Below are 22,586 nucleotides of genomic sequence, written 5' to 3' on the forward strand. Positions count from 1 at the left end.
CGAAATCCTACTTTCACATCTTCTAATTCCATGTCCATTGTATCTAAAGAAAATGACACTCCTTCGTAACAATTGTTCATTTAATTGATGTATTAATCAGGTTATTTGTAATTATACTATAAAATATTTAAATTAAATTGTGATTTCAGCAGATAATGAAAACGTATTTCTGTTATAATAACAAGAGAAAAGCGCAGTACATGTAATTAACATTTTAAACCTGTATTTCGCTTTTTTCAATTGGCATTACTGAGTAACATTCAATTTCTTTATTGAAGTAATCGTTATTCATCTATTTCGACTTCACAATGTCTGAATAGGTTAAGTATTCATAAATATACAATTATTAACATTTTGTAAGCGAATTTTAGGGATATATTATTTACACTTTTATTTTATTTACGAAATAGTCCTAATAAATATGACTCGAGGTCTCTTGTGACATTACTATAGATAAAAGTAGTTAATCAAGCCAAGAACAAAATATAAGTTGGAATGAATAAATAGTATATTGAAATTAAATAATTTCCATAATTTTTTCTTAAATTTATTAAACACAAAATAACCTAGATCAGGATTTATTATCAAAATAGATTCCTTCTCGCATGATAAATATGTTGTTCTTTTTATATTTTAAACGATTTTTATGATAATATTTTAATAATATGTATTTACATATTTGTTGAATTTAGAAAACATTAAAATCGGAATAAATCAAATTTGTTGGATAGTCAATTGACTTGTTTAGCAAATTTTAATTATCCACTTTTGTGTTACAATTTTACAATAATTCAGACCTTTACCATATTGCGACTGATATTAACTTACTGTTTATACAGACAGCAAGTGATTAACTCTGCAGATTCAAGAGGGCAATAGAATACGTTAAAATAAATACTTACTTACCGGCTTTTAAGAAACCCGGAGGTTCATTGCTGCCCTCACATAAGCCCGTCATTGGTCCCTATCCTGAGCAAGATTAATCCAGTCTCTATCATCACATCCCACCTCCCTCAAATCCATTTTAATATTATCTTCCCATCTACGTCTCGGCCTCCCCAAAGGTCTTTTTCCCTCCGGCCTCGCAACTAACACTCTATATGCATTTCTGGATTCGCCCATACGTGCTACATGCTCTGCCCGTCTCAAACGTCTGGATTTAATGTTCCTAATTATGTCAGGTGAAGAATACAATGGGTGCCGTTCTGTGTTGTGTAACTTTCTCCATTCTCCTGTAACTTCATCCCTCTTAGCTCCAAATATTTTCCTAAGCACCTTATTCTCAAACACCCTTAACCTCTGTTCCTCTCACAAAGTGAGTGTCCAAGTTTCACAACCATAAAGAGCAACTGGTAATATAACTGTTTTATAAATTCTAACTTTCAGATTTTTTGACAGCAGACTAGATGATAAAAGCTTCTCAACCGAATAATAACAGGAATTTCCCATATTTATTCTCTGTTTAATTTCCTCTTGAGTGCCATTTATATTTCTTACTGTTGCTCCCAGGTATTTGAATTCTTCCACCTCTTCGAAAGATAAATTTCCAATTTTTATATTTCCATTTCGTACAATATTCTCGTCACGAGACATAATTATATACTTTGTGTTTTCGTGATTTACTTCCAAACCTATCTATTCACTTGCTTCAAGTAAAATTCCCGTGTTTTCCCTAATCTTTTGTGGATTTTCTCCTAACATATTCACGTCATCCGCATGGACAAGCAGCTGATGTAACCCTTTCAGTTCCAAACCCTGTCTGTTATCCTGGACTTTCCTAATGGCATACTCTAGAGCAAAGTTAAAAAGTAAAGGTGATAGTGCATCTCCTTGCTTTAGCCCACAGTGAACTGGAAACGCATCTTCTGACAGAAATTGACCTATACGAACTCTGCTGTACGTTTCACTGAGACACATTTCAATTAATCGAACTAGTTTCTTGGGAATACCAAATTCAATAAGAATATCATATAAAACTTCTCTCTTAATCGAGTCACATGCCTTTTTGAAATCTATGAATAACTGATGCACTGTACCCTTATACTCTCATTTTTTCTCCATTATCTGTCGAATACGTTGAAATAAATGAAAACCTATTATGAGATTTGTAATTATATGCATGATTAATAAGACAATTAAGTTGGAAGTCTGCATAGTTCGGCAACAGGGCATCGTCGGTTAAATAAATTATTTCAATGAAACACGAAGCATCTCTATTCAATTTCATAAACAATAGCCGTTACTTCCGACGTGATAGTCTCTGTCAATCGTCTCCGACTACCATGCCATTTACCTGTCTGTCACGATTCCATTAAAACCGCTTCGTACGAGAACCCATCAGGAAATGAGCACCATGCAGAAGTTATAAGCTCGCTTCCGACTCCACACTTCTCGGATGTAAACGGACTTTAGAAACGAAAGTTATATAACGAACATCTCATTCCAGACGAACTCAGACAAATATTTTTGTTGTTTTAATGATGCCAAATAGGCAGCCGGGTAGCTCAGTTGGTAGAGCAGCTGGCTACGGGCTGAAAGGTCCGGGGTTCGATCCGAGTTGGTGACAGGATTTTTTTTCTCGTTGCCAAAATTTCAGAACGAACCCGAGGTTCACTCAGCCTCCTATAAAATTGAGTACCGGGTCTTTCCCAGGGGTAAAAGGCGGTCAGAGCGTGGTGCCGACCACGCCACCTCATTCTAGTGCCGAGGTCATGGAAAGCATGGGGCTCTACCTTTACGGGGGATACCTTTACTACTTCAAATTTGGGAGCTTTTCAATCTTACTTAGTTACATAGTTACTTACTTATTTATTTACTTACTTATTTATTTTATTTATTTTTTATTTATTTATTTATTTTATTTATTTTATTTATTTATCTATTTATTTATTTCATTTATGTATTTATTTACTTATGTATTTATTTATTTATTTATTTCGATCCCAGGTGGTGACAGGATTTTTTCTCGTTGCCAAAATTTCAGAAAGGACCCGAGGTTCACTCAGCCTCCTATAAAATTGAGTACCGGATCTTTGCCGGGGGTAAAAGGCGGCCAGAGCGTGGTGCAGACCTCACCACCTCATTCTAGTGCCGAGGTCATGGAAAGCATGGGGCTCTACCTTTACGGGGGATACCTTTACTACTTCAAATTTGGGAGCTTTTCAATCTTACTTAGTTACATAGTTACTTACTTATTTACTTATTTATTTACTTATTTATTTTATTTATTTATTTATTTATTTTTTATTTATTTATTTATTTATTTTATTTATTTATCTATTTATTTATTTCATTTATGTATTTATTTACTTATTTATGTATGTATGTATTTATTTATTTATTTATTTCGATCCCAGGTGGTGACAGGATTTTTTCTCGTAGCCTAAATTTCAGAACGGACCCGAGGTTCACTCAGCCTCCTATAAAATTGAGTACCGGGTATTTCCCGGGGTAAAGGCGGTCAGAGCGTGGTGCCGACCACACCACCTCATTCTAGGTCATGGAAAGCATGGGGCTCTACTTCCATGCCCCCCAAGTGCCTTCATGGCATGTTATGGGGATACCTTTACCTTTTTTTTTAATGATGCGAAATAGCAACTCTGGGATAAAACGGTATCATTTTTCAATCTAATAATTTATTTTATTTACAAATAACCTAAACCTATTGTATTTTTCTAACCAAACATAGAAGTTTGCCGTACGTTGAATGTGAACATTGAGTATAAAATACTCTTTGCTCATTATTCTTTTATTTATTGACATTTTGACGACAAAGGTTATTCTACGTTACTGCCATGATAAGTTTTGCGTTATTATTAAGGATTATTGTATTGAAATTTCTTTCTTCTTTGTAAAGAACTAAAGATTCAATATATTATTAGGCATCCACACCTGTGCAGTAACGGTTAGCGCGATTGGCCGCGAAACCAGGTGGGCCGGATTCGATTCCTGGTCGGGGCAAGGTACCTGGTTGATGCTTTTTCCGGGGTTTTCCCTCAATCCAACATGTACAAATGTTGGGTAACTTTCGGGGCTGGACCCCGAACTCATTTCACCGGCATTATCACCTTCATCTCTTAATAACCTCAGACGCTTAATAACCTGAGATGTTGACAAAGCGTCGTAAAATAATCTCATAAAATAAAAAATATATATTATTAGGCCTAGTCAAAATCTATGTCACTTTTATTTTAATGTCATTAAAAAAGAATGACAACAATAATTCCATTAATAATTGTACTTTTAGAACTTCGAATCTACAGACGATATATCATATGAAAAAATATACAGGATGTTCCATTTGATTTAAGGAGATGGGGTTGAGATGATTTTCGGTTAATAGAACTTTTCGTTCTGAAAAATAATTTTACAATGTTACATTTGTTCACATCAAATTCCTGCATATTTAAAGGACAAAACTAAAATTCTTTCAATCATTTATCTAATACCCTACTCTCTTAAATTGACTGAGCATATTGAGAATTAACTCAATGGCTTTCCCAGAAATACGCTATGGAATGTTTCATATAAAACTATTTTTATCTCGAAAAGGAAATAAAAATGAGCAAAATTGCATTTATTTTTTTTATTTAAAATATCTCAAATATTTTGGAGCAACAGTAACAAATATAAATGACACTCGGGAGGAAATTAAACGTAGAATAAATATGGGAAATGCCTGTTATTATTCGGTTGAGAAGCTTTTGTCTACTCTGCTGTCAAAAAAATCTAAAAGAATATATAAAAAAGTTATATTATCGGTTGTTCTGTATGGTTGTGAAACTTGGACTCTCAATTTGAGAGAGAAACAGAGATTAAGGGTGTTTGAGAATAAGGTTCTTAGGAGAATATTTGGGGCTAAGATGGATGAAGTTACAGGAGAATGGAGAAAGTTACACAACACAGAACTGCACGCATTGTATTCTTCACCTGATATAATTAGGAACATTAAATCCAGACATTTGAGATGGGCAGAGCCTGTAGCGCGTATGGGCGAATCCAGAAATGCATACAGAGTGTTAGTTGGAAGGCCGGAGGGAAAAATGCCTTTGGAGACCTAGACGTATGTGGGAGGATAATATTAAATTAGATTTGAGGGAGGTGGGATATGATGATAGAGAATGGATTAATCTTGCTCAGGATAGGGACCAATGGCGGGCTTATGTGAGGGCGGCAATGAACCTCCGGGTTCCTTAAAAGCCAGTAAGTAAGAAAGTAAGTTCCCAGAAATACGCTATGAAATGTTTGATATAAAACAATTTTATCTTTTTAGTTTGAAATATCTCAAATATTTTGGAGCAACAGTAACAAATATAAATGACACTCGGGAGGAAATTAAATGCAGAATAAATATGGGAAATGCCTGGTATTATTCGGTTCAGAAGCTTTTGTCGTCTAGTCTGCTGTCAAAAAATCTAAAAGAATATATAAAGCAGTTATATTACCGGTTGTTGTGTGTGGCTGTGAAACTTGGACTCTCACTTTGAGAGAGGAACAGAGATTAAGGATGTTTGAGAATAAGGTGCTTAGGAAAATATTTGGGGCTAAGAGGGATGAAGTTATAGGAGAATGGAGAAAGTTACACAACGCAGAACTGCACGCATTGTATTCTTCACCTGATATAATTAGGAACATTAAATCCAGACGCTTGAGATGGACAGAGCCTGTAGCACGTATGGGCGAATCCAGAAATGCATGTAGAGTGTTAGTTGGGAGGCCGGAGGGAAAAAGACCTTTGAGGAGGCCGAGACGTAGATGGGAAGATAATATTAAAATGGATTTGAGGGAGGTGGGATATGATGGTAGGGACTGGATTAATCTTGCTCAGGATAGGGACCAATGGCGGGCTTATGTGAGGGCAGCAATGAACCTCCGAGTTCCTTAAAAGCCATAAATAAGTATATCTCAAAGAATAATTTCCTGAAGTTACTTACGAATCATCCTGTATGCCCTTATAAGAACTGATTTCTCTTACGTAACGTAACAACGTTGTCAGTGGAATGTACTGAAGGTGTGTCCGTCAAATGAGTAACGCCAATGAAATGTAAACGATGGAATTGAAAGTAATACCGGGAGCAGATTAACACCTTGTGGGTCGTGTTTCCTAGTACGAGATGCTCTCATCTGTGCAATAGCTTTCACTCGAGAACCGCTCGATTAGCGATTTACGCTCCTTGAACTACACGATGCCGCGCCGTAACCTTTCTTCGATATTCCCGAGCTCAACAACTGGAGTGGAGAAGTGTCACACTTTTAACACATTATTTTATTCTGCGCTACTTTATACTTGTAAACAATTTCTTGTGAGACAAAAAAATCGAATCTGATGTTAATGAGCGGGATTTCCACCAGAAACAAGAAGAACCTGATTTAGTTGTCGTTGGTTTTGATTCATTGTGGTTCGGAATTCTCGAGCAATTACCCAGAAACCACGATCTGGGTTGAATGAAACGTGTAAAATATCTCTTGTTTGTTTACAAGTTTTTTCATCGAATCATGAGACTGAGCTTATAATTAATTCAGTTGGTACAATATTTTAAAATGACTATTACACTTTTACTACGTCATACTGCTTTTCACCAATATAACGGTACGAAAGGACGTATTTCAACCAATCATGGCTGCTTATTGCACAATTTTATCGCGTCCCTAACATTTGTTTAATTTTATCGCGTCCCTAGCATTTGTTAAATTTTATCGCGTACCTAGCATTTGTTTATTTGTTCGCCAACATTTGAAACTGCGCTGGTCTGGACATAAAAAAAAAATATATATATATATATATAAAATTACAAATCAGTCCAGTCGATGCACAGCAGTTTCAAATATGACTCGCATTGGTATTCAAGAACAAGAATTAATAAAAGTCACTGATCATGCCTATGCATCTTCTGAAATCCGATTTACAAATAAATGAAGAGCACCATTCGGAAATCCTGAAGAAGTTGAATACACCGTGTAGGCCTAAATCAACGAGTTCCACTTCTATTACGCACACGTCCAATATAACATCAATTGAACCACCAACCACATTCAAATTTGAAAATTGTACATTCAATAATTATTCCTTTTAAAATTATTCATGTTTATTTTTTATGTCATCGTCGTTAATTAAAACTTTTCTAACACTTGTGTACAGTATATTAGTTAGGTTATGTTATAGCTTCTGCTATATGATATTATGGATAGTCACGTATCAGAGATTGTTTAATATTAAGATTTATTGAAAATCATCTGTCAAGTGACGTTGATTACTGGGATTCGGATAATTGAAGTGGAATGCAACCGTTTTAATAATAAAAATGAAACTGAATCAACAAAGCCTTCTTGACTAGTAACATTGCCATCGTGTATAATAGATCGAGAACTTCTCGACGAGAAGGCATTGCTCACTACTGCCATCTAGCATGCATCTAGCGTAATATTTGTAATGTTGAGATGGTACAATAATACATTTGAAGACAGTTGTATTTTCGTAAGTCAATTAATATTTTATTGTATTGGAGTACTTCGTTACTTCTAATCTTTATATACTTTCTTCTAATCATGTAATAGTCAATTAAATCCCACTCGAGTTTCTCTAGATAAATCAAAACGTCTAGTGAGATTACTGTTGACTATTACACTTTTACTACGTCATACTGCTTTTGACCAATACAACGGTACGAAAGGCCGTGTTTCAACCAATCATGGCTGCTTATCGCTACAATTTTATCACTTCCCTAGCGTATATTTAATTATTTTGTTTATTTATTTATTTTGCTTATTTATTTATTTTGTTTATTTATTTTGTTTATTTCTTTATTTTGTTCATTTATTTAATTTGTTTATTTATTTATTCATTTATTCATTTGTTTAATTATTGATTTATTTATTCATTCATTTATTCATTCATTCATTCGTTCGTTCATTTATTTATTTATTCTGGTGTAGTTAAGGCCATCAGGCCTTCTCTTCCACAACAACATGAATACAAATACAATAATAGAAATAAACAGAAAAAATACATTATATACAAAGTAAAGCTACACAAAAATATACACAGGTTGCAGTCACACAAACTTTAATTGAGTGATTAAGTGATACTTAATCACTTTCCTAGCATTTCGTTCTTTGTTTGCCAACATTTCAAACTGCAAATTCTTTACTGTACTATAAAACATGCTTTGCGATAATTTGTTTTCCGCATAGATAGTAGACTGAAAATGGCGGCTCCGTTCAAACATTTTCGTGAAGTTAACATTAGTGAAATAGAATTTTAATAAGTCAATTAATATCTACAGGGTGATCCGTTTGGGCATGGATAAAATAAAAACACCGTAAAACATTTACTACTGAACTTTATTTGTTGAAACTTTATGCATACAACCTGAACTCATAACAAATGTTCAAAATGTTCTCCTCTTGCTTCCACACACGCATGCGCTCGTCGGATCATGGACTGTCGCACCCTTTCAAATACTCCCATACTGTATCGACTTGTATCGATAACATCATTCGATTATCTAACAAAATAAATCGATTACGAACTTAAGTTGTTGGATTACACCTCGAAACGCTTTTGAACGTAAACTTTAATTCTTATGAGTTTCTGAATTGATTAAAGTTGCAACACTTGCTACCAAGCTCACAATATCTAACAGATGTTTCATTATGTTCTTTCATTAATAACCAAACTCTAAACTGGCTACGGTGTAACGAACGTAGAAATGTTCATTCTCTTGTTCTCCTTTTCCAAGTCCTTCAAACTCTACACCTACCTACCTTGCCTCCCGTTTCAGTTACCTGTCATCATATCATAATCTCTTCACACGCACTCAAAATAGCCGCATACTACCATACCAACACATAACACATCATCGTATTCATCATCATACACAATCTCGCTCTCGCGCTTGTGGAATACCCTACCCAGTGACATCAGAGACTGTCGGAATTTAGTAGCGTTCGAAAGCAAGCTTATTAAGCATTTTCTTACTGCGTAGAGTAGGTTTAATTTGTACTTAATAAAAGAAATGCTTCTCTCTTCTTAACTTTTACAATAACAGTCTTACTAATAAACCGTGTATAGTTTTTATACGACACTTGTGCAGAGTTGAGACAGAAAACGTTACTAATAAACCGTGAATAAGCTATGGACGTATAAACAGGCTGTAACTATACAATGGGAATTGCTTTGCAGTAGTTATATACACGAAACCTCTTGTTTAAGCGTTGTATATAGGGAAAAAATGGCAGCCCCTCTAACAGCTGTTCGTATCGACTGTCAATTTATGATGATGTTTACCTTGTAACCACAGAAGAACAAACCAAAGATCACAGAATTATTAGAATAATATTGCTGTAGCTTGTACTCTTTGACCAAATTGTAGTGTGGTAATCGATTAGAGGCAGTTGTTCTATCGATATTTAACACGCCACACTAGAGCGCTCTACCGGATGCAGTAGAGAACCTCAGATATTCTATTACCCTTCGTAACGAAGTAATGACGAAACTATGACGTAGCTGTGTAACAGTTGTACGGTTATACACGACGTATGTAGTGATTATTAGTAAGGAATTTACACACGACATATAAACGAGCTACTCATTGTATAAGTATAAGACAGTTAAACGTCTGTATATAGAGTTTTTATTAGTAAGACCGTAACTGTCTAGCTTTTATTAATCAGTTAATCTTTTAGTACTTTGATTTTTATTGTAGGCTATTTGTAAATTTAATATTAATTGTAATTATAATTGTAATTGTATTCTTAATATTGTAGTTGTAATCCCCTGGTAGAGGGGAAGAGAAGGCCTGATGGCCCTGTCTCTACCAGGTTAAATAAATAAATAAAAAACTAAGGATTTTCGGACAAATGTTTATATGAACTTTTCTTCTTGTTTTGTTGTGAGGAACATGCCCCCAAGGTTTGTCAAAGTATTTCTGAAACACTCTGTACAAAGAATGGCTGTATGAGCACTGCCTCCTTCCTGGGACTTATAATGTACCTGTGCGACAAAACTTATTTCTAAGACTGTATATACCCTCTGTAATTAAGAATACCAGAGAAGCAAATGATACTTTGCCTTGCGTGAACTCGAAAGAGCAACATGTGTAACTGATATTATTCTTTCTCTGAGCGATGACTCGAAAATATTAAAGGATTCTTTTCGGAATATGTATGGTAAGACTTTCCTGTGTTAAATTTCAACGTACCTCGTTTACATATTTTTGGGTCATCTTCAGAACTGGTCGTTGTTGGTCTTGGCGCCACTTGTTCTGTTTCCTGTGAGAGTGTGTTCCTGTGGTATAGTGTACCGTAGAGTCAAAGAGTGTGTATGTTTTGAAGTTGAGTTGTGTGTTGAGAATTTCGTTGGGGTGTGTTTTCGTGTGTCTGTATATTTCATATTGTTCTAGTTTCTGGCTTTTTGGTTGGATTTGTAGTATTTCCATGTCTGTGTTGATGTCTCTGTGAGTGTGGTTATCATTTGTGATGTGTTCTGCATATGTGGAAGTGTTTTGTAATTTTGTTATGGCTGTGATGTGTTCTTTGTAACGTGTTTGAAACGATCTGCCTGTCTGTCCTATGTAGAAGTTGTTGTTGCCGGTATTACATTTGAGTTTGTATACGCCTGTGTGGTTGTATTTGTTTGTTTGTGTTGTTTGTGTGTTGAGGTGTTTTTGTAGAGTGTTATTTGTTCTGTATGCGATGTTGTAATTTAATTTCTTGAATGAGGTTGCAATTTTGTGTGTGTTTTTGTTTTCGTATGTTAGTGTGATGTATTTTTTGTGTTCTTGTGTTTGTGTTGTATTCTTATGTTTTTTGTGATTATGTTTTGTCTTACGTATTATGTTGTCTATTATGTTAGGGTTGTATCCGTTTTCTTGTCCTATGCAGGCTTATTTGATTGTGTTTAGTTCTTCGTTGTAATCCTGTTGGTTCATTGGTATGTTGAGTAGCCTATGTACCATTGTTCGGAATGCAGCTTGTTTGTGTTGTGTGGGGTGGTTGGATGTGTTGTGTATGTGTGTTGTTGTTGTTGGTGTTGTTGGTTTTCTGTATACTTTGATTGTGTGTTTGTTGTCTACTTTTGTTATTGTGATGTGTAGAAAGGATTCTGTAATGTTCGCGGAATTCTATCTGAAGAGAGATGAAGTTGTCTGTGTTCTGCAGACAGTTTCAGGCAAATGATCAGACAAAAAGGAATGGAAAGTTGGGAGGTCCGTTACGTTTCCTTCATTAATAAGTTCTTTGTTACGCAACAGTAGTGATAGCAAACAGCTGACACTGAAGTGTTATTTTTGCTGAAGAAACGCAGCAGCCGGTTTGTAGTATTATGTCATGTTTGACGCCTGAACATGTGTTTGACTGGAGAAACGGCATATGTATCCTGTCACGTATTTGGAAAGTTGCGGTAATAGTACAAATGATCGCAAGTAACATGGACATTTACATACTATACAGGTTTAATATTTCCGTAATTGATTTTAATCATATATCTTAGGATGTCTTGTTCCAAACTAGACCACATAGCAATCTGCAAGACCTTCCTTATAATCACAGAATTTTAAATTATACATTTCATTTCCTAGCCTGTCGAACTATGCAATATTATAACATTTATGACCATACAGGGTGTGAGTGAATAGTCTGTACAAAATTTTATAGCTTATACAGGACGTTAAATTGTATTAAATCCATGGTATAAGTAGATGGCGCTACACGTACCTTAATGTGAGTAGAGTTCTGCTTTTGTTGGTCGTTTTTGGTTTTCTGCACTTAAGATCCTTCGCCGATCGGACGATCTTTTCACCAGTATGGAAACTAATTCTCTTTCACTGGCTGCGGTTTAAGCTTCCTAGAAATAAATACACATATTGTTACGAAGATACCATTCTACGTTAAATACAGAAACAATTGCGAAACAAATTTAATATGTATATCCTCTGAGCCAGAGATCCGAGTTCAAATCCCGGAGAATTAGTGATGGGAAAGTACTGTTTGAGTAGATTTTCTCGTGAGACTCCCGGCCTCCAACCGATGATTAAATGTGTGGAAATACATCCAAATTATTTTGGACATTTATTTTACGTTTAATAATTGAAGTTCACTGCTTATCCGCTCGTTGAAATCTCTCAGTTTTATTCGTTTGTAAAGATGAAATTATTATTTTATTAAGCAAGGTAGGCCGCAGGTAAATGGAAATGAAGAATTTAAAACATCTAAACCACTCAATTACGTACTATTACGTTGATTATTTTATAGTTGTGAATTTTATTTAAGGGTATTTTTGGTGTTATAAGACTGACCAAATTTGATATGTTACGGAATTTGTTGAAATTATTTTTTAACATTTTATTAAGGATGCTGGGTAGAGCTGGCAACAGTATTTTTCACATGTAAATATGAATATATAAATTATTTTTTTCCTCCGTTTCTATAAAACGCAGACTAATTTACTCTGCACCGTGTGATAAATAAATATTAGTGAGTTGTGAGGTGGCCACAGAAAGAAATTATCTTTCATTGTTTTAATACAGAAACGGCAGAAAGAAAGAGTATTGAAAAAAAAATGTATTGTTCTAAATTCAGGAACCCTTTACTCAGAAACTAAGTACTTAGGGTAAAGGGTTGAAATTTTTTATGCTAATATAAACTATATATTCTTCAAAATTAATGGACTCCTATTTTAAAATATTTAATTCAAATAGTGAAAATGTGGAGAGGCATGTCATATTTTTATATGACAAAATAAACGTATGGGGTGTGACGGTGTCGTGTATAGTTCCTGGGGTAGCTCAGTCGGTAGAGCGTTCGCGTGCTAAGCGAAGGGTCCCGGGATCGATACCCGGCTCCGAAACAATTTTTCCTTGAAATTATTCTATCCTGCTTTACAGGGAGCTACTACCTGAAAGCCAGATTTGTATAATACATTCGTTACTGGAGGTACGTTAACAGAAAACCACAATTTAAGTCACACAGTATTGTGTGCACTCATAGTTGAGTTCTGGCGTCTTGTCAGCTCACTTGAGTTGTGTGGATATAAAAGGAAAAATTGTGACGGTGTCGTGTATAGTTCCTGGGGTAGCTCAGTCGGTAGAGCGTTCGCGCGCTAAGCGAAGGGTCCCGGGATCGATACCCGGCTCCGAAACAATTTTTCCTTGAAATTATTCAAACCTACTTTACAGGGAGCTACTACCTGAAAGCCAGATTTGTATAATACATTCGTTACTGGAGGTACGTTAACAGAAAGCCACAATTTAAGTCACACAGTATTGTGTGCACTCATAGTTGAGTTCTGGCGTCTTGTCAGCTCACTTGAGTTGTGTGGATATAAAAGGAAAAATTGTGACGGTGTCGTGTATAGTTCCTGGGGTAGCTCAGTCGGTAGAGCGTTCGCGCGCTAAGCGAAGGGTCCCGGGATCGATACCCGGCTCCGAAACAATTTTTCCTTGAAATTATTCAAACCTGCTTTACAGGGAGCTACTACCTGAAAGCCAGATTTGTATAATACATTCGTTACTGGAGGTACGTTAACAGAAAGCCACAATTTAAGTCACACAGTATTGTGTGCACTCATAGTTGAGTTCTGGCGTCTTGTCAGCTCACTTGAGTTGTGTGGATATAAAAGGAAAAATTGTGACGGTGTCGTGTATAGTTCCTGGGGTAGCTCAGTCGGTAGAGCGTTCGCGCGCTAAGCGAAGGGTCCCGGGATCGATACCCGGCTCCGAAACAATTTTTCCTTGAAATTATTCAAACCTACTTTACAGGGAGCTACTACCTGAAAGCCAGATTTGTATAAACGTATGGGGATTTGTTACATTGTGCTTGTGTAATTGGAAAAGTATATTTTTATTCCATTCATTTTCTCAAATAATATGTTTTCGACATAGGGGGAAAGTTTCAAAAGTGTGAGATCAGAACTTTTTATAATAGGTGTTCCTAAGTTTTGACAATCGCAAATTCAATAAACTTTTCTTTCTGCCATGCCTGTATTAAAAAATGAAAGATAATTTGTTTCTGTGGTCAGCTCACAACTCACCAACAGTATTTATCACACAGTGCAAAAGACATTAGTTTATGTTGGATAGAAACAGAGGGAGAAAATTATATATTCATATTTATATGTTAAAATAATGTTACTAGCTCTACCCTGAACTCTTACAGGGGTTTGAACTTCAGATAGTTTTTCCTTCAAATCTTTCAGTGAAAATTCATATTATTTTTGGAAAATATTTTAACTGAAGGTAAAAAAGAGCAGTTCTTGCTTATATAATCTCAACACGAAAAGTCTTTTAGTCATCAGTAGATTTTAAGAGGTTACAGTTAGTCTATAAAATATTGGCAAAGACAAAAATCATTTGTCTGAGTCCGAGATCAGATCTGCGAGCTCTCAGATCACAAGTAGTCGCTCTACAATCAAGACAAACTTGATTTATTTGTAGCTTGGAAAGATTTATCCGTGTGGAAGCAAAAGTTCGCATATTTAAATAGTTACGGCGTTGAGCTTAAGTATTACGCATTGTTTTCCTATGGCACTTATCTCTTCGTGAAAGCTTTTGTTCAAAGTCAGTAATAGTGAATGCCATAAATAGAGAATGGTACGACGTCATGCTTTAATGTAAGATTACATATGACACCGCATTAACAACAGGCAAATGTTCATGTCCTTGGTGGAAATCGTACCTACGACATTAGTCATTAAATATACCGTGACCAGCCGATAAAATCACACACTATACTTTCGGCAAACTTCTTTTTCCTGTCTTTAAACCATATATTTAAATAATTATTTCACGTACGTTGTGTAATCAAGATGTATAAAAAAAAGTAAAGACACAGACCTCAGAAATGAGATTTCTCAGAAAGACACAAAAATGCAAATGTCTGTATCTTGTAAGAAATCAACTAAACATCAGCATAAAAACCAGAAGTTGTAAAAGTAATGCAGAGTCACCTGGAAAGAATACCAATAGCACTGCCATCTAGAAATGTTTCATGTTATGAATCATTTCGAAGGACATCCGTGTGGATGTCTAAAAAAACATCACTGAACATATGAACATCTACTCCATGGAGTAAGGAAGAATAAAAGAACTGATAAGTTGGAAAAGAATGTAAAATAAATAGTGAGTAACATTTTCATTGCTTATGTAACAAAATACCCACGTACAGTAAAGTACAGCGATCCCAGATTGTAGCATGTTATTACAACGCCGTTCGGAATATGAATGACGCTTACGTAATATAAACACGGTAGTATGTTGAACTCCTTGAAAGGTCTCGAGGATGGCACGCCCAGCGTGCGGTCGGCTGGAGAATGTGTAATGTTATTGGACTCATGTCAGAGGGAGATGTTTAAAATCACAATCAACATCTCGGCGGAAGATGTATTGCCTGCATCCACGATCGGGATTCTATCTTTACCGTGTCCAAATAATCTTAGAGGCAATTGTCCTTAAGTTCAGTTCATTATAACGTGAAATGCTTCAAGATATCTACAATTAGCTACGAGTACTTTCCTTTTCATCTCTAGAGTCAGTGTTTTAAGGTAACTCACAAATCTGAACCTTTACAGTATTTCGATTTTAAAATTTGGAGATCGTATGAGAGTAAGTTCTTGGTAGGAAAAAAAAACACTCATGGTTTTTGCCAATGTTCTGATTTATCTTACCTTCCTGTTTCCACAATCGCTATATTGCTGCTGTATTATTTCTTGTACTGTGAATTGTTGCTATAGTTCGGAGGCATCATTTTAGGTATTTAGTATTTATTTATTTAACCCTTAAATTGGCAATGTATTCTATAGGATACAACAGATTAATAGGCTATATGCTATAATTTTAATAGAACAATAAAAAATAGGTAGGAAATTAAAATTTCACAATACTATAATATTGTACAACATATAAAATATGGACATTGCGATAGTTGTTTTCTTTACAGTCCGACACGGTTAAATAAACTAATGTGAGAAATGAAGTTTTGCCAATTTAATCACAGTATAAATCAGAGAGAGAGAGAAAAAACTCATCCGGCCTTAATTAAGGATGACCACGAGGATCCGGAAATCAATAGCAAACAAATACAATTAATTAAATATGAATAGTGTTATAAAAATAAAGTGTAATAATTAAACACCATTGATTATCAATTGTAAAATAATAGTTAAGATTATAGTCATGATTATTCTTTATGAATTGATTAGTAGGACGCTCTATTCGAACCCTTATTTAGGGCGGCATTTTTATAAAATTGGCTTTAAAGACCTTCTCTTCCCCTCTTCCTGGGAATTACAGCTGCAATATTAAAATATTAACAATGTATTTTTTTAACATTAATTTACATTTTTGTTTTGTTCATTTGAATTTATTAGGATGCCGATATTTAAAATACAAGATTTGGACGGCTATCATTTCGATATAATATATTATATATATATTAAAATTATAATTACAATTAATATTAAATTTACAACAATAGAAATCGAAGTACCAAAAGATTACCTGATTAATAAAGACTACACACATTATTTTCTTTGTTCTACAATATGTCATTAGGAAAGTCCAGGAAAACAGAGAGAGTTTGGAATTGAACGGGATACATCAGCTACTTGTCTATGCGGATGACGTGAATATGTTAGGAGAAAATCCACAGCCTAGACAAAAATTTCTTGCAAAGAGTGTTGTTTTCTGATGAAGCGACATTTCATTCCTTGAGGCGCGTTAATCGACAAAATATTCGGTCACCAGATTTAACTCCGCTAGACTTATTTATGTGGGGTTGTGTAAAGGACAACAGCTACAGAAAGTCCGTAAGAAATATTCAGGTCTTACATGAAAGAATTAGAGATGCTACATGAATAATAACACAAGATAATGCTTTAAAAAACCTTGACTGAAATTGAGTATCGATTAGACATCATAAGAGCAACATGAGGCGAGCATAATTATGAAAAGTATGTAACAAAACTTCCAACATGCAATTAATCTTACAAAACAAACAGAATAAAAATATGTTAATAGGTTTCAAAGTTATTGCTGTATATTTTTTCCTACATTATTTTATGTACATGATGTGTTATGGATATACGACTAGCATAAAACACTCACATAATTAAACGAAAAGTTAATTGAACTTAAATTTTTAATTTTCTTGAATTAATTAAAACTGTATTATTTTATGTAAATGAAGTAGTTTAGATGCATTTTATTTTACAATGAATGACATAATTTTTTTCTTGTTTTGTTAGTTTTATGTAAATTTCGCAACTTATAATTGTAATGTACAACAAACAACTTATGCAATTAAAAATAAACAGCCTTAAATTGTCGACTAACAGAGTCTTGAGCGATGAAAAGGTTCTTCAACTTTTTCCTTCCTGAGAGATTATTGCGTGAAAGATCGCATTTCTCAGATTCTCTGATGGTTTCCGCTAGATTTTAAAACAAGATCTTGTGGAGTAACGGTTAGCGCGTCTGGCCGCGAAAGCAGGTGGCCCGGGTTCGTTTCCCGGTTGGGGCAAGTTACCTGGTTGAGGTTTTTTCCGGGGTTTTCCCTCAACCCAGTATGAGCAAATGCTGGGTAACTTTCGGTGCTGGACCCCGGACTCATTTCACCGACATTATCACCTTTATCTCATTCAGACGCTAAATAACCTAAGCTGTTGTTAAAGTGTCGTAAAGTAACCTACTAAAATAAAAACGAGATCTTAATCCTATGGACTATTTTGTATGGAGTCAACTACAAAAAGCAGTTTACTACAAAACAAGAATTCGTAATATTGAACATTTAAGACAACGCCTTCTTGAATGTTGGGACCGGCTTGATCAAAAACAGATATCCAGTGCTATTGGACAATAGAGAAGACCCTACAAATGGTTGTGCGGACAAATGGCGGACACATAGAGCATCATTTTTAATTTTGATTATTTGAAAGATCATTAATTATTATTAATTTTACCAAAATTCAGTTTCTGCATTTGAAGTAATAAATCGTCTTCAAAAACCACATTTTTCGCATCATTGTGTATTGACCTTCATAAAATTTTAATTCAGCCTCAAAAAACATAATAAAAAGTCCTGCTCATCTTTACAGTCTACTCTTCCCAACAGTGTATTCATTAAAAATTAATGTTATGTATTACCGAAAATAGAATATTTCTAATTTGGAAATTTATCTTTCGAAGAGGTGGAGAAGTTCAAATATCTTGGAGCAACAGTAACAAATATAAATGATACTCGGGAGGAAATTAAACACAGAATAAATATGGGAAATGCCTGTTATTATTCGGTTGAGAAGTTTTTATCATCCAGTCTGGTGTCAAAAAATCTGAAAGTTAGAATTTATAAAACAGTTATATTACCGGTTGTTCTGTATGGTTGTGAAACTTGGACTCTCACTCTGAGAGAGGAACATAGGTTAAGAGTGTTTGAGAATAAGGTTCTCAGGAAAATATTTGGGGCTAAGAGGGATGAAGTTACAGGAGAATGGAGAAAGTTACACAACACAGAACTGCACGCATTGTATTCTTCACCTGACATAATTAGGAACATTAAATCCAGACGTTTGAGATGGGCAGGGCATGTAGCAGGTATGGGTTATGCATAAAGAGTGTTAGTTGGGAGGCCGGAGGAAAAAAGACCTTTGGGGAGGCCGAGACGTAGATGGGAAGATAATATTAAAATGGATTTAAGGGAGGTGGGATATGATGATAGAGACTGGATAGGATAGGGACTCAGGATAGGGACCGATGGCGGGCTTATGTGAGGGCGGCAATGAACCTCCGGGTTCCTTAAACGCGAGTAAGTAAGTAAGTAAGAGTATTTCTAATTTTGTGCCGTTCTTTTTGGCCCACTGCGTAGATGCATATTTTATATACAGCTCTCTAAAATAAATTTTGACATTTATTATTGCAATATTCCTGCATAGTAATTAATTTTGTAATTATCCCAACGTTGTGTTGCTCATGTCGTAACATTTTAATATGGAGTGACAAACTGACAGTACAGTATATTGTAAACACAACACCAGACGTGTGATATTGTGTGTTGAAACTCTATAATGTTTTCTAATGCTTTCGGGTGTTATTCTTTGCAATAACAACTACTGCTATTCGTAGACATTGCTATAGTCAAGGACAGAACTCTATATGAGAGAGAGAAAGCAATGCTGGATTATTTAGAAGAGGAGTAGCTTGTTCTTTTCCTATTACTGACGTCAGTTATGTGAATACAGGCGTTTGTAACGACTTCAACAGGTAGGATAACATTCTTACCCCTTCTGTTCATCTAAATACGAGGATACTGTAGATATAGATTCCAAAATATCGGAAATTTGTTGTATTTTTCAGAGTAATTAAACATTTCAAGCTACAACTCATAATAATACTAGAATTCTCTCTTAAACTGCAATAAAGGGCTTCTAAATGCTTTTGTGCGAGATCGTGCGTATTTTCTTGTTTTCAGCACAGAACCAATACCCGGTAAGTGTGAAATACCACATTCGGTATTCCCAACGTAACACACATAACAATTTCCCTCTTCTTACCGCTTAAGCGCGACATTCATTTTACTGTTTTAGGATTTTAACATATTATTTTTAGAGACGTTTAACATAGTAATAATTATAAATTGGAAACTTACCACTGCAATTTCACCTAAATTACAATGTTAATTATTGTTTTTAAATATTTGCAAAAATTAAGTAAAGTCTACTACTCCACGAAACTTATTGCATTCCTGATACAAGTAACATTAAGGAAGCCGTGAAAAAATCAACAAGATTCCAGATGCCGATGTTATTACTGCAATATGTTATATAAATAATATTGTTAAAATATTAAAATGAAAAATAAATCATTACATAACCTTACCGTTTGTTTTAAGTTCGCATTTATAGACTGGGGGGGGGGGGGGAAAGACAGACGTATATCACGGCCTGCTGGAGTATAGTAAACATAGAAAACATTTTATAGCAACAATGTTGAAGAAAGATATTTTGGTTTTCCGAAGTTGCCGTCATTAAACAGAAACCAAGATGGAGATTTCATTGCAACTAATTAGAAATTCGTCTTTCAGGTATGTAATAAACGATCTTCGCACAAAATAATGTACGATACACGAGCGGTATGTTTATTTTCATGTTCTCGGAAATTAAAAAAAGCTCAACTACGTTTCGCTTTTTCAATCTTTTTCTCGACCATGAAAACGTCAACATACCGCTCTTGTAACGTATATTACTATTCTTAGTGTATAGTGTATTTCTGCAATTTTAGCTTGACTGGATTAAAAATATCATGTAAGGGACTTTTTATACCGAATAATAATTAAAAGTTAATAAATGATAATAAATTTGAAACCAATAACTCCATAGAGCCCAAATTTGGTGTAATATTATGTGATAGGCCTGGTAACAAATATGCGATAATGATTTCATAATGATACATTTAAAATTTTAGATGTTGGAAAATTCAGTCATATCTCCCTTTAAAGAGATAGAAATTAAATTAAATGTACATTAAAACTGCGGAAGTGACATTCCGAAAAATAATTTTATTTGTGTGTGTAGTCTACTAGATTTTGAGGAAATTAGGTTATGGTGTTCCTTATTGATTTGCGGAAACAAATTTCTAAATCACCAGCGACACGATATGTGACAATAATATGAAATAGATAATACTGAGTGATAATGGTTCTGATTGGTGGAAATTCAACGGATTCCTACACTCCATTGATGAATTGGTACATTAAAGAAATGGTCTATTTAGTTTCATTGTTACGCCGCTTTAACACCAGCGAAACTCGCTTCGGTGAACAGAAGACGATCGCCTGCTTTTTCATGTTCACATTATTTATTTAAAAGCTTCTCAGAAACGGGTTTACCACGCTGTAAGAAAGTGCAAGTGATTTCCAAGACAAGCGTTTTGTGTAGTTTTGTTCTCACTCTCAGCATGACCTGAGAATCGGCGAAAGAAGAGAGACAAAAAAACAGAAGACAATCGTGATCTTTTATTTCCACGGTTCTCCCACTGACGTGAAAGTAGTTACAGCAGCTTGAAATGTTTGAGAGTTCTTTTTAATCACGGCCTACTTTGTTATTATCAGACATGTCTAAGCTATTATTACGAATTGTTTAGTCAGATTAAAACAAAGGTGAAACGAATGTACTCTTAACTTCCGTGTAACAAAATATGAGGTGATATGAAATAATTATGTGAATGTTCTGACATCATTAACAGTGTTGAGGAAGTTGAATTAAACATAACTTTTGATCGATTTGAGTTCTGAAATATATTATTAACTGTATTCAGCTTAAGTAAATGGTTCAATATGATGATTTGATCAATTCTTGAAGATGTTATTTTCTGTGGTTGGTGATACGAGAGACAGTCTAATAGATCTGTGATAATATTATAATAAAATTGTAACGGGTATTAGGGAAAGGATTAAAAATAGAAACTCTGGGCCGATAATATCTTTGTATTCAATTTGAGAAAGGTGTCAAACATGCATTTTAAACACGCAAATTGACAACTAAAATCAGTAAATTCAGTTTTAAAGCCTATTACATAGATTAGATCTATCGACCAGTATTTTACGTTGGAGACCCGGGCTCAAATTACGAAGAGTCTAATTGAAATTTATAGTGGTCAAAACCAGAATGGGCATTTCCCGTATACTCCCATTTTCCCTTCCATAATTACACCATTATTCTTAATCCACAATCACTCATAACTATTTTAGCAAGGAACGATAAATTACTGTACCTTTTCGTCTTCCCCCTATGGCCAGCGTAAGAGGCAAATACCCCTGTAAGAATCCTTGAGTTGGCACCGACATCTTAAAGGGAGAGGATGTTATTTTTTTAACTTTTTTCCTATTTGGTGTAAAATATTAATTTTTTGTATGTAGAGAGCTCATAGCTGTGGGAAGTCAACCATATAAAAATATTTTGAAAAAAATATTTGGGGGCCCAAATTTAAAAAAATACACCCAATGCAGGATTGTACTAAAACCTATATATCTAAACCGTTTTTAAAGATAGATTCAAACAGTTTTTTGCAATGTATTTGAAAAAGCATGTTCTACAAACTGTTTGTAACAGAATTTTGATATTAGTCCCTACGTTTGTAAAATAAACAATTAAAATTTAATAACAATTTTATTTCCTTTCTTGCAAACAAACGGACGTATTTTTAAAATGAAGTCAATTAACAAAATTCTGTTACAGACAAAAGTTTCCTAATAGTCTAAAGACTGTGTATTCTAAATTTCATGCATGTATCTTTAATAGTTCAGAAATTATATCAATTTTTGTCTGACAATGTAGCAAAAAATATGAAGTTACTGGAAACCGATAAAAGCGAGCGTGTGATTTAAAAATCCATAGCGCAGGAAGTTTAAAAATGACGTCTCAACATCCGATAAGGGCACAAATACCCACAAAATGTTATGCAATGCATTCCACACATATCAAAGGGTATTTTAAAGATTTTTTTTTTAAATTTAATTTACCAGAAATAACAATAAAAGTGGGCGAGTGATTTAAAAATCCATAACGCAGGAAGTTTAAAAATGACGTCTCAACATCCGATAAGGGC

The 22,586-nt window shown here is 34.6% G+C and overlaps 1 protein-coding gene and 1 non-coding gene across 3 annotated transcripts in view; one reads left to right on the forward strand and one right to left on the reverse strand.

The window, feature by feature from the left end:
• The window catches only part of LOC138713133 (clavesin-2-like), a 90,692-nt gene that overhangs the window by 58,413 nt on the left and 9,693 nt on the right, over nucleotides 1-22,586 (reverse strand). Inside the window, exon 1 of one of the 2 annotated variants that reach the window (XM_069844926.1) lies at nucleotides 11,713-11,838. The exons of the other annotated variant lie outside the window; for it this stretch is intronic. The gene's annotated coding sequence lies outside the window, so the exon portion shown is untranslated. Of the gene's footprint in view, nucleotides 1-11,712; nucleotides 11,839-22,586 lie in introns of those variants that run through there. 2 annotated transcript variants of the gene reach the window in all.
• TRNAS-GCU (transfer RNA serine (anticodon GCU)) lies at nucleotides 12,770-12,844 on the forward strand. The gene has a single exon. It is a non-coding gene; the product is annotated as a tRNA-Ser (tRNA).

Source organism: Periplaneta americana, chromosome 14 (assembly GCF_040183065.1).
Source record: "Periplaneta americana isolate PAMFEO1 chromosome 14, P.americana_PAMFEO1_priV1, whole genome shotgun sequence".
Taxonomy (NCBI): Eukaryota; Metazoa; Arthropoda; class Insecta; order Blattodea; family Blattidae; genus Periplaneta; species Periplaneta americana.